The sequence below is a fragment of the Phalacrocorax aristotelis genome, chromosome W (genome assembly GCF_949628215.1).
Source record: "Phalacrocorax aristotelis chromosome W, bGulAri2.1, whole genome shotgun sequence".
Taxonomy (NCBI): Eukaryota; Metazoa; Chordata; class Aves; order Suliformes; family Phalacrocoracidae; genus Phalacrocorax; species Phalacrocorax aristotelis.
In genome coordinates this window covers 18,968,795-18,980,480 of record NC_134310.1, presented here as the reverse complement: position 1 = coordinate 18,980,480, position 11,686 = coordinate 18,968,795, and the positions used below count along the sequence as shown (strand labels likewise).

Sequence of the window (11,686 nt, the reverse complement as noted above, 5' to 3'; positions counted from 1 at the left end):
TAAATTAAGCTCTTGTGCTTGGGAAGGACGCGGGGTGGGGGTGGGAAATCTGGAGGGATGGGGAGATGGTGCTGCAGTGATGGGAAGAGCATAGGTCAGTGGGCTCAGGACACTTGCACGTGTTCTTCACATCTTCACAAAGACACGTTTCAAATTACTTTGTCCACAGTTGCAAAGAAAGCTGTGGCAGAGTTCATGACTCTTTTACTGCTTCACAAAGTATCTCTTTACTGGTGGGGCCAACCTTCACCAGCCCCATGCGGGTATCTCGGTACAGCTGGGAGCAACCAACCCTTGCACATACTGCATCCGCTTGTGTCAGTTTCTGCACTGTTTCCAGTGTTCATCATCCTTTCCCATACTGCCATCTCCCTGAGTAATTAATGAGTAATCTTCTCCCATGGCCTCAAAATGCATTCAAACTGTCAGTGGGGCATTTATTTATTTTGTTGTGGTTAAAGGCCTACTCTTCTAAACAATGAAAGGAAAAATAAAAGGAACTCGGACAAGGTTATTTCACATTTCTAATTTCCAACAATTTTTGTTTTTACTGTTCATGTTGTCCCCCCCTTCCCTCTCTTACCTGCTAACAGAAAACAAAATACATTTTTGAATCAAGATAAAGCCATCAAACAACTAACTAAACATGATTAGAAAGGACCTTTCCTTAATGGGAACAAAATAATGATTTAGACCTGGCTGCTTTCCAAATATCCCTGTGCAATCAACCAAAGAAACACATTTTAGAAAACAGAATTGTAAAAGTAACTTTGAAGAATCAATTGCCGTGGAAACAGATCTGTAAATACTTAACTGCAAACATTAAGTGACACAGTGATATTCCACAGCCCAGGATGCCTTAAAAGGATGGCAAATTTCACCCAGCTCTTTAAATAATCAACTCAGCTGTGCTTTGATTTTTCTTCTTTTTTTCCTACCTTTTCTTTTTTTCACACTATTCACTGCAATAGCATCTCTGTTCTCTGGCATGTGTGATAATAGAAATGCCAGAACTATTTTATAAAAGAGAGTCCTGATCTTTTATAACGTGGAAGCAGAGAAAGAGAGAGGCAGGAGCACCAAATACAGCGTCAGAGCAACCTGTGGAGTCTGAAAATATAGCCCAGAGTCATGCTGTTTCTCTGTTACTGTAGGATCAGAAGAAAGCATGATTGATTATGGCTTTTCACTCCAAGAAAAAAAGCAAACACCAAAGACCAGCAGTTTCTTGTCATCTTCCAAGGAAAAATCAGATGCAAGGAAATAAAAGGGTTATGGGCAATTTTAATTTAAACAAGTGGGTGCATTTATATAGTGCCCTAGCCTTAAATATTTGCTCAAAGTTAACTCACTCTTGGGTTCCCCAATACATTTCAGGACCCAACTCCTGTTGCCTTCAGTGGAGTAAGAGTGCCCTGCTCCCTTGGGGAGTCGGGACCCATCTCCTTTCCTGTTGTGGAGCATCCATGCCCCACGGGCTTATGTCATTCAGTCAAGAGGGTGACTTCATCTGAAAGTATCAGGTATTTGAGGAGAAAAAACCTCTCTCCCCATGCTAAGATCAGAAAAGTTGACAGCATTGTTGTTTCCTCCTGGGAGAACAGTGAGGAGTAGCTGCTGATAGACCTTTCCCTGGCTGCAAGCACTGATTACAGAAGACTGCAAGCCTGCTTTTCCAAGATTTTTGAATATGTTAAATTTTCAGATATACTTCAAAAGGCCTACATGTCCTCCCCGGCCTAAAGGGAGGTGAGATGGATCATCAGTACCATAGTGTGAAGGATAACTTAAGGGATCGCCATGACCCAGTGTGTGAGCGCACAGCGGACTGTGGTTAAATATCTAGTCCCATCAAATGCCTCTTAATGACCTTGCTCACCTATTTGAAGTTTTAGCAATATAGGTTTTACTGCAGTTTCAAACCTAACATGGGCAGAAGCTGACTTCAGGTTAATTTAACTTGTAGAAATCTTTTGTGCAAGGTGAGTCCTCTTTGGCTTCTGACAGCTTATGCTCAGAGCATATGAGCAACCCTACACTGCTAAAATAGCATGTGGCTTTCCCAGAGTAAGGGGCTAGGAGAAAATAGAGGATTTCCCACCACCACTGTTAGCAAGCATTTGGATTTGATCCAGAGATCCTCACTGCTGAGCAACAGCCTGTGAGTATCTGCAAAGATGAGTTTAGCTGTTGCTTTAGGAGAACCTCTAATAACCTGCTTGTTTTCATTGTTCTGGTTGGGTTTGAAGCTTTCTCTTCCTTGTGGGCTGGCTATGTTAGCCTACTGAAAGCTGAGCAGTTGTCGTGGTTTAGCCCCAGTCAGCAACCAAGCACCACGCAGCCGCTCGCTCACTCCCCCCTGGTGGAACAGGGGAGGGAATCAGAAGAGCACAAGTGAGGCAACTCATGGTTTGAGATAAAGACAGTTTAATAGGTAAAGAAAAAGCTGCACACGAAAGCAAAGCAAAACAAGGAATTCATTCACTACTTCCCATGGGCAGGCAGGTGTTCAGCCATCTCCAGGAAAGCAGGGCTCCATCACGCATAACAGTTACTTGGGAAGACAAACGCCATCACTCCAAACGTCCCCCCCTTCCTTCTTCTTCCCCCAGCTTTATATACTGAGCATGATGTCATATGGTATGGAATATCCTGTTGGTCAGTCGGGGTCAGCTGTCCTGGCTGTGTCCCCTCCCAGCTCCTTGTGCACCCGGCAGAGCATGGGAAGCTGAAAAAGTCCTTGACCAGTGTAAGTGCTACTTAGCAACAACTAAAACATTTCCACATTATCACCACTGTTTCCAGCAAAACTCCAAAACATAGCCCCATACTAGCTACTATGAAGAAATTTAACTCTACCCCAGCTGAAACCAGGACAGCAGTATTATCCTTTAAGCTGATTTTTTCTTCCCAGCTTAGAAAATGAAGGGATGGGGAGAGGAAGGAAAAAACCTGTAGAGGCTAAGGATGCAAGAAAAAACAGGAGGGGAGGGACAGAGAAATGCAGTTTGAAAGGAGCCCTGATCTCTAGAGTGATCACCGTTTACTTACACATTTTATTTGCTGGAACTCTGTACAGCTGTAAGAGATTCACCTGTCCTCTGTCTAGTCTTGGGGGTTACTGAAATGAACAGCAGAACACAGATAGAGGGATAAACCTAGATATAGATAAGTTTGCAATCCATTTGTATATATAGATATATAATTTTTTTCAAGAAGTGTCTTTATCTCAGATAGCTGAAAAGTTCCCACATGGATCTCTCCTCTGCCCAGCCTGCCTATCTCTGTCTCTCACATACATGCCATCTGTCTGGAAACTGATGAGACAAAACTGTGTGGTCTGTGTGGAAGGAAAGTGAGGAAAAGCACATTTTCCTTTGCTTGCCTCCACCCCCTCCTGCCCCCTCCTATGGGCGCACACTTCAAGGAGATGTGCGTATGGCAGGCAGAGCCCAGCACAGGGCAGGGAGAGGAGAGGTGGCTCTCATTTGCAAAATCCACAGCGTTTTCATCCTTCACATAGTGGTGATGGGGTGGGGGAGAGGAGGGGGGTATGGCATGTCACTTCACTTTATTACTGCCTGGCCTCTCGCCTTGTCATTCAGCACTTGCCAGGAATCTAAAGAGAGTTTGGCCTTAATAACATCACACAATTACTGCATTGCCAGTGACTTTAGAGATGGCTGACAGCAAGCAAGGCATTATAATGAATTGCTGCAAACACCGCCTTCACACAAATTACAGCTATTTTCCTCTTAGCCTGCATGCCTTCCAATATCAGGATTTTGGTTCAGAAGATAGGGTTGGGTGTTTGTGTGTCTAGGGAAAGAAACATACATTTTACCATCACACTTGGACCCCTTCACCCCTTTCTTTTCTCACTGCCTCCCTGTTTTTTTGTTTTGTTTTGTTTGTTTCCAATTTTTTTTTTATATGCAGTCAGAAACTGATTTTCCTACTGAAAGCAATACAGTTCTCACAGTCCATCCTGCACTTCAACAGAGAGTAGAAGGAACTTTGCCCGTTTTTGTGACCGCAACAATTTAATTTGTGGTTAACATCTTCTGCTGTCGTCATAGTTATCTATATTGGACTGTGAAGGTCCACTGAGGACCATGCCACGTGGCTGTTTGGCCATCCTGATAGGTGTGCCCTGGTGACGGTGCTCTCAAACATCATGACTGCCTTCACGAGGGCAGCTGTTTTGGTCTTAGAAGGGTGGGCGGCTCTTCCTGCAAGCAGAGCCCAGCTGCTCAGCACCCAGAGTGCCTGTGACTGGGGCCCCAGGAAAGCAGGTTCAGGTCGACTGTCACAGTTGCCTGTAGGTAGAGTTAGCTTAGTTTGAGGTGCATTTGGGTTCTGGTTATTGCAGGAAAGAGGGTAAAGGTCCTAAATACAGCATGACTTCCTTTAGACTGGTGCTCATGGACAGTACATGGCTCATGACCATTTCTCACTTCTCCATTACAGTCTCCATTGTTTACTTTAACAGATATTTTGAGAGGTAGTGAAGCTAAGCAGTCCTCGGCATTTCTAAGAAGGACTTGCCCAAAGTCTCCACAGATGGGTAGATTGCCCTAAAATCTCTTCGGTGCTAACACATAGTCAAATTCTCCATCTTAATTCTTATCCTGGATCTCAAGAGATCTCTTTACTAGGGTTCCGTGCATAACTGTCCTTGGGTTTTGGGCAAGAGAGTGCCTTGCTTTGTCATTCCCCATGCTGAACAGAAGACTGGAGGTAGCGCTGTCTCGATGTTGTCTTCTCTGTGCAGGGGTTCATGTGATTTCAGTGGTGGTCTGCAGAGAGCAGAGGGTACATGCTACACAAAATCAAGGATTACCTTCAGTGAGGTGTGAAAGGAGAACTGTTAGTCAGTCACTTTGTGCAGTTCTGCAAAGGTCACTTCTGTCCTTGCTGAGCATTTTCCCAAAGCACAGGAGTAAATGGGAAAATTTATTTTGACTGCCCTGTTTTTTGTTGCAATTTGGGAACACAAGTTAGTTGCTCCATGTGAGTCAGAAGTATAACTCTAAGTGCATGTTAACCTCATCATCTTTAGGTATTTAAAAGGATTGCTGAAGAGTTTTGATTGAAACCACAGGTCAGCTCAGCTTTTGGACAGTTCAGGCAGCTCCTACCTGATTCTGCCTCAGTATAATCATCCATACAATGAGGCCTTGCTTCAACTGCTCAGTTCCTAGATTGGTTTTTAAAAGACATTATTTGTGTTATTGCCTGTGTTATTTATTTAGTTAGCAGCTGTCATATGTCAGGATCAACTAAGCAATGATAACGCATGGCAGAATTATTTAAATTATACATGGGGTTATTCTTACGCGGTTAAAAAAATGGATGTGTCTGTCATTCAAGCCCATGTTATCCTGGAGGTGTACGTCTGCTGCTGTTGGGTCTCAGGTGTATTCAGGGCAGGCATTTGATCTCTTCCTGCTTTCATTCCTCCATAGGGAAATGGGTCAGTCATTGAGAGACCAGAGAAAGTCCAGTTACAAAGTGCCCTGAGAAACAGGGGACTGAAGAAGAATATTATTAAAGAGTGAGCTATTTCAGTAAAGGCACTGAAAGCGGCATGCTTGCATTCACCGTAGTCTGGTGTGTCTTTGAATCACCACCAACTTGGTTACTGGCAGGGAGACGCTGTTGCTGCTGCCAGGTATGCGGTGTCAATGCAGTTAAAGGGACCCTGCCAACACATGCTACCTCCTCAGGAACAAAACATGAATTACAAGTAGTTTCAGGTGCTAAGTTTGCCCCTGAGTATCCCTTGCTGATTTCTGTTGTCTCGCAAACATGTTTTGAAATGCCTTTTCTTCTCTTTCTGCAATGTGAAAGCCCAATGACTGACTGTCAGATGCCAAATGGGTGTTGCAATGTCCATCGCTGGTAGAAGGGTGATAGTTTGTCTTTGGCAGTCTCCCTGTAAAAAAGTGCATGACAATGGTATTCTGCATCATACACCTTGTCAACAAATTTATCAATTAAGTTTCAAGGCAAGGAAGACATCCTCAGGCAGTATCAGTATCTGTTCTTACAGAGCTTTCCCACACATCCGCTGCTGGCCTTTGTCAGAAGTGGGATGTGCTAGCATGGATCCATGGTCTGTCCCTGTGCAGCCATTTGCACGTTATGAAGCATGACATCTTTATTTCCCTACAGTTATGTCAAAAACTTGGGGGTGACTAAACATAACCAGTGCCATCTCACAGGTATATGATATTGTAGTTACGTTTCTCCATGGCTCTACAGTCAGGAATGAACTTCAATTTTCATCTGCAACAGACTTGTAATCATACTGGATTGAAGTGCAGCCACATGCTCTAAAGTTATAGAGCTACCAATGCTTATAGAATCATAGAATCATAGAATGTCATGAATTGGAAGTGACCCACAAGGATCACAGAATCACAGGTTGGAAGGGACCTCAGGGATCATCGAGTCCAACTCCTGTCCCTGCACAGGACAACCCCAAATTCACACCATACCTCTGAGGGTGTTGTCCAAGTGCTTCTTGAATATTGCTAGGCTTAGTGCCATGATGCCTCCCTGGGGAGCCTGTTCCAGGGCTCCACCACCCTCTGGGGGAAGAACCTTTTCCTAATATCCAACCTAACCCTCCCCTGGCACATCTTTCTGCCATTCCCTCGGGTCCTATTGTTGGTCACCAGAGAGAAGAGATCAGCGCCTGCCCCTCCTCCTCCCCTTGTGAGGAAGCTGCAGACCACCATGAGGGCTGCCTTCAGCCTCCTCTTCTCTAGGCTGAACAAACCAAGTGACTTTAGCCACTCCTCATACAGTTTCCCCTCTAAACCCTTCACCAACTTCCTGGCCCTTCTCTGGACACTCTCTAGTAGCTTTGTATCCTTAATGTACTGTGGCGCCCAAAACTGCACACAGTACTTGAGGGGAGGCCATACCAGTGCAGAGTAGGATGGGACAGTCACCTCCCTCCCTTACGAGTTACCATCCACCTTTTGGGCTTCTCATGGGGTATTTTGCATGCAGGGGTGACAGAGCTATATCAAGTCAGCTGACAGAGGGCAACTGACCATATATGGCACCAAAATCTCTAATACAGGAGCTATGCACCAAGTACTGCAGTGTTAATTTATCCATATCAAGTGTGAGCACAGAATCACATTTACATCAGTGACCTAGCTAGCATTGCTACAAACTTCAAGTTTTAACACTGGCTTTATGTAGAAGAACAGAAAATAGATTTTCTACAACTGGGCATTAATCCCAGATTTTATCTGAACCTTAGGTTCAATCTGAAACATTTTGAAAAACAGTTAAGACATCAAAACCATCAAAGACATTTGAACCAGCAGTATGTAAGATCAGCGCTTTGTTTGATCACAGAATCATAGAATCGTTAAGGTTGGAAAAGACCCTTAAGATCATCGAGTCCAACTGCTAACATATCAGTGCCAAGTCCACCACTAAACCATATCCTGAAGCACCACATCTACCCTTCTTTTAAACTCCTCCAGGAATAGAGACTCCACCACCTCCCTGGGCAGGCTGTTCCAATGCCCGACAACCCTTTCGGTGAAGACGTTTTTCCTAATATCCAACCTAAACTTCCCCTGGTGCAGCTTGAGGCCATTTCCTCTCATCCTAGCGCTTGTTACTAGGGAGAAGAGTCTGATCCCCACCTCGCTACAACCTCCTTTCAGGTATTTGCAGAGAGCGATGAGGTCTCCCCTCAGCCTCCTCTTCTCCAGGCTAAACTACCCCAGTTTCCTCAACCTCTCCTCATAAGACTTCCCCTCCAGACCCTTCACCAGCTTCGCTGCCCTTCTTTGGACATGCTCCAGCACCTCAATGTCCTTCTTGTCCCGAGGGGCCCAAAAACTGAACACAATATTTAAGGTGCAGCCTCACCAGTGCTGAGTACAGAGGCACAATCACTACCCTGCTCCTGCTGGCCACACTATTGCTGATACAAGGCAGGATGCTGTTGGCCTTCTTGGCTGCCTGGGCACACTGCTGGCTCATGCTCAGCCGGCTGTCAACCAGCACCCCCAGGTCCTTCTCCTCCAGGCAGCTTTCCAGACACTCCTCCCCAAGCCTGTAATGTTGCATGGGGTTGTTGTGACCAAAGTGCAGGACCCGGCACTTGGCCCTGTTAAAACTCATACAATTGGCCCGGCTCATCGATCCAGCCTGTCTGGATCCCTCTGCAGAACCTTCCTACCCTCGAGCAGATCAGCACTCCTGCCCAACTTGGTGTCATCTGCAAACTTACTGAGGGTGCATTCGATCCCTTCATCCAGATCATTGAGAAAGATATTAAATAAAACTGGCCCCAATACTGAGAGCTGGGGAACCCCACTCGTGACCGGCCACCAACTGGATTTACTTGCATTCACCACAACTCTCTGGGCTCGGCCATCCAGCCAGTTTTTTACCCATCGAAGAGTACACCCACCCAAGCCATGAGCTGCCAGCTTCTCTAGGAGGAAGCTGTGGGAGAGTGTCAGAGGTTTTGCTAATGTCCAGGCAGATAACATCCACAGCCTTTCCCTCATCTGCTAGGTGGGTCACCCTGTCATAGAAGGAGATCAGGTTGGTCAGGCAGGACCTGCCTTTCATGAAGCCATGCTGACTGGGCCTCATCCCCTGGTTGTCCTGCACGTGCCTGGTCAGCTCACTCAAGATGAACCGCTCCGTTATGTAGATTCTCTCCTGATACTGTTGCCTTACTTGCTGCAATGCAGAAGCCACATACCTCTGGCAGATCACTGGAGAATTTTTCATCCCCTGCGAAAGTACTGTGCACTGCCACCTACTACCTGGTTCTGCGCAGTTCACCGCGGGCAGAGTAAAGGCAAATCTCTTTCTATCATCTGGATATAGCGGAATACTGAAGAAGCAGTCTTTGATATCTAAAACAATGACTCGCCATCCTTTCGGGACAGCACTCGGATGTGGTAGGCCGGGTTGGAGAGGCCCCATGTCCTCCATTTGCTGATTTACTGCTCTAAGGTCATGCAGCATCCTCCATTGGTTTTTATCTTTCTTTTTTATAGCAAATATAGGGGTGTTCCAGGGGCTCATCGAGGGCTCTAGGTGCCCTGCTTCGTGCTCTCATTTTACTATAGCTCTTACAGCCTCTGTTTTCTCTGTTGTCAGGGGCCACTGCTCCACCCAGACGGGCTGTTCGGTTTTCCACACTAACTTGTGCTGACGAAGCCCCTCTGAGGCAGTGGCCCTTATGCTAAATTTTTCAACCCGATCCCCATCTGGGCAAGGGCGTCCCGCCCCAACAAGGGGCTTGCTACCCCATCTGCTACTAATATGGTCACTACGGCCGTGAGGAGCTTCCCTGCCTCCTCGTCCATGACTTCGAGTTTCACAGGGCAAGTACTAGTCCTCGTCTGTTGTTCTCCTCCTACCCCTATTATACGTTTTCCCATGGCGAGGGGCCAAGTTGGTGGCCACCATTCGAGTGACATCACTGTGACATCCGCCCCGGTATCCACTAACATTCCCAGGCATATCCGTGCCGGGCAACTCGGCTCTTGCGGGGTAATCATCACCGCCGCTATGGGTCTCTTGTTACAGCCTATGACCAAGGCCACGCGGGGGCCATAACCTGCAAATCTTGCTGGTCCTGCTCCCCTGCCTGAAGGTTCACTCCCCCTTGGCCCGCTACGGTGGGCCAAGCTCCCAGCACTGGCACCATGATGGGGGCCATTTGACTCACAGGAGGCGCGAATCCCCCTTGCTTTGCCCTCCTTTGGCTGTTTCCCAGCTTTGTGGCTGGACAATCTATTGCCAGGTGTCCTGGCTTCCCACACACCCAGCACCTCCCTACTGGGCGCGCTCCTCCTCCATTACGTCCTCCCCTTTCCGCTAGCGGGCACCCAGCTTTAAAGTGCCCTTGCCGTCCACACAAATGACATCTGGCCCCGCCCCGGCCGCTTGCACCATCACCCTTTCTTCGCTTCCACAGTCAGGGTTCTGGCAGATGTGCGCTCCCACACCGCCATGCTGATTCAATGCCTCCTGGCGCAAGACATGCCTGATGGTTTGACCCAATGATGCCCCTGCCGCCAGGGTGCGGAGGACATCATCTTGTGTCTGCGGATTTGCTTGACTTCGGAGGCAATACATAAGGACTGCATCCTTGGCCGCCAGCGGCAATTCTGATTCTATAATAGCCTTCTGCAACCTGTCACAAAACGTTGTAAATGGCTCTGCTAGTCCTTGCTGTATCTTTTGCCAAGGTTCCACTTTTTTTTCATACCTGCCCACTTCGCTATACGCTCTGCGGGAACTCTCCGTTACCGCTTGCAGCTCCCTGCCCCTCCTCCAGGAGCTATCCGGACAGGGAATATCCAGGGCATCTCTATCCTTACTCCATCGAGGCTACAATCTCTGGCTATCAGCCGCCAGTTAGGTAACTCGACTGACTGTCGCTGGGGCGCCCCCTTCGTTAAGAGTCCTGTCTGCGGCCGAGTTACTTCCCCTAGTGCCCACATAGCCTGATGCAGCTGCCGCAGCACGTCCTCCGCGGACCCCTCCGGAGCTGCAGCGCTCCGGACCTCCCCTTTTGGCGGTCCCTCTCCTCCCTCCTTCTGATTGGTCCTCCGAGTCCCTGCTGCCTTATGCCTCTTTTCTGCGCGCTGCAGGCAATCTGCCCCCTCTTCCCACATGTGGACATCGGTTTCTCCCCCAACTTCTGATTCGCTGCTACTCGAGCTTGAGCTATACCCACCCTGTCCTCCCCTCCAGGCACCCCAATCCCCCTCCTCGCCTGACTCCCATCTCAAGGGTTGCCCCGGGAGCCAGTCTCGAGGGTCGGGCAGAGGGCGGCGCCGCTGCCGGCGCTGGTCATCTTTCTCCTTCCGCTCCGTCACTCCCGCTGCGTCCGCTGCCACGTCCCCCTCCCCGCGCGCAGGTACCCGCGCCTGTGCCAAATCGTCCCAGGGGTATGCGGGGGGGCATTCCAAGGGTCCTGCTGGCTCAACAGGGAACGCCGCTTCCCGATCCACCTCTTTGGGAGCCTCAGACTGAGTAGCTGGCCAGGCTACTCCGTCCGAACTCTCCGCTTCTTCCCCATCCCCCGCGATGCTTGCCCCTGTCTGTGTCCCCACTGCCCCTCCTGGGTCTATTTCCGGGCTACTGTCGCCTGTAGCACCGTGCAGGCACCGCCGCGCCTGCCGCCACGTCTCCTGATCATCCCGAGCTTTCAATAGTAATCGGTGTATCTTTCCCCAGAGCTGTATGTACTGGGGTTTTCCCATCATAGCCCTTTCGGCTAACTCCTCTTTAATTCTCACCCAATTATCTTTATTAAATATGTCTGCGGGACTCCGTATGAGCCCCTGCGTAATCATCCATTGGATGGCCTTTGAGGTAGGCGCCTTCGAAATCGAAGTACCATATTCCTTCCCCAATCCCTTCAGTACCTTTACGACTGATTCCATGGCGCGCCCGCCGACCTGCGGCTCCCCGTCCCGCCCCTGCGTGCCTCAAGCTATCATTTCCCCCCGGCGAACTTGCCATGCCGCCCCGCCGATCACGTCGGGGTCACCACTTGTTGCTGTACGCTTCTATGGGAGAACTTATCTTGGGCCGCATATCTCCGGGACACAGGGCTCTACCCACCCTGGGGACAGAGATGCACAGACATCAATATGATGGATACAAAATGTCC

The 11,686-nt window shown here is 48.5% G+C and overlaps 1 long non-coding RNA gene across 1 annotated transcript; it reads right to left on the bottom strand.

Moving 5' to 3' along the window:
- Window positions 1–2,410: 2,410 nt before the first annotated feature.
- On the bottom strand, window positions 2,411–11,686 carry LOC142049487 (uncharacterized). The gene is made up of 2 exons (XR_012657738.1): window positions 11,439–11,686; window positions 2,411–5,938 (listed from the first exon to the last, which is right to left on the bottom strand). It is a non-coding gene; the product is annotated as an uncharacterized LOC142049487 (long non-coding RNA).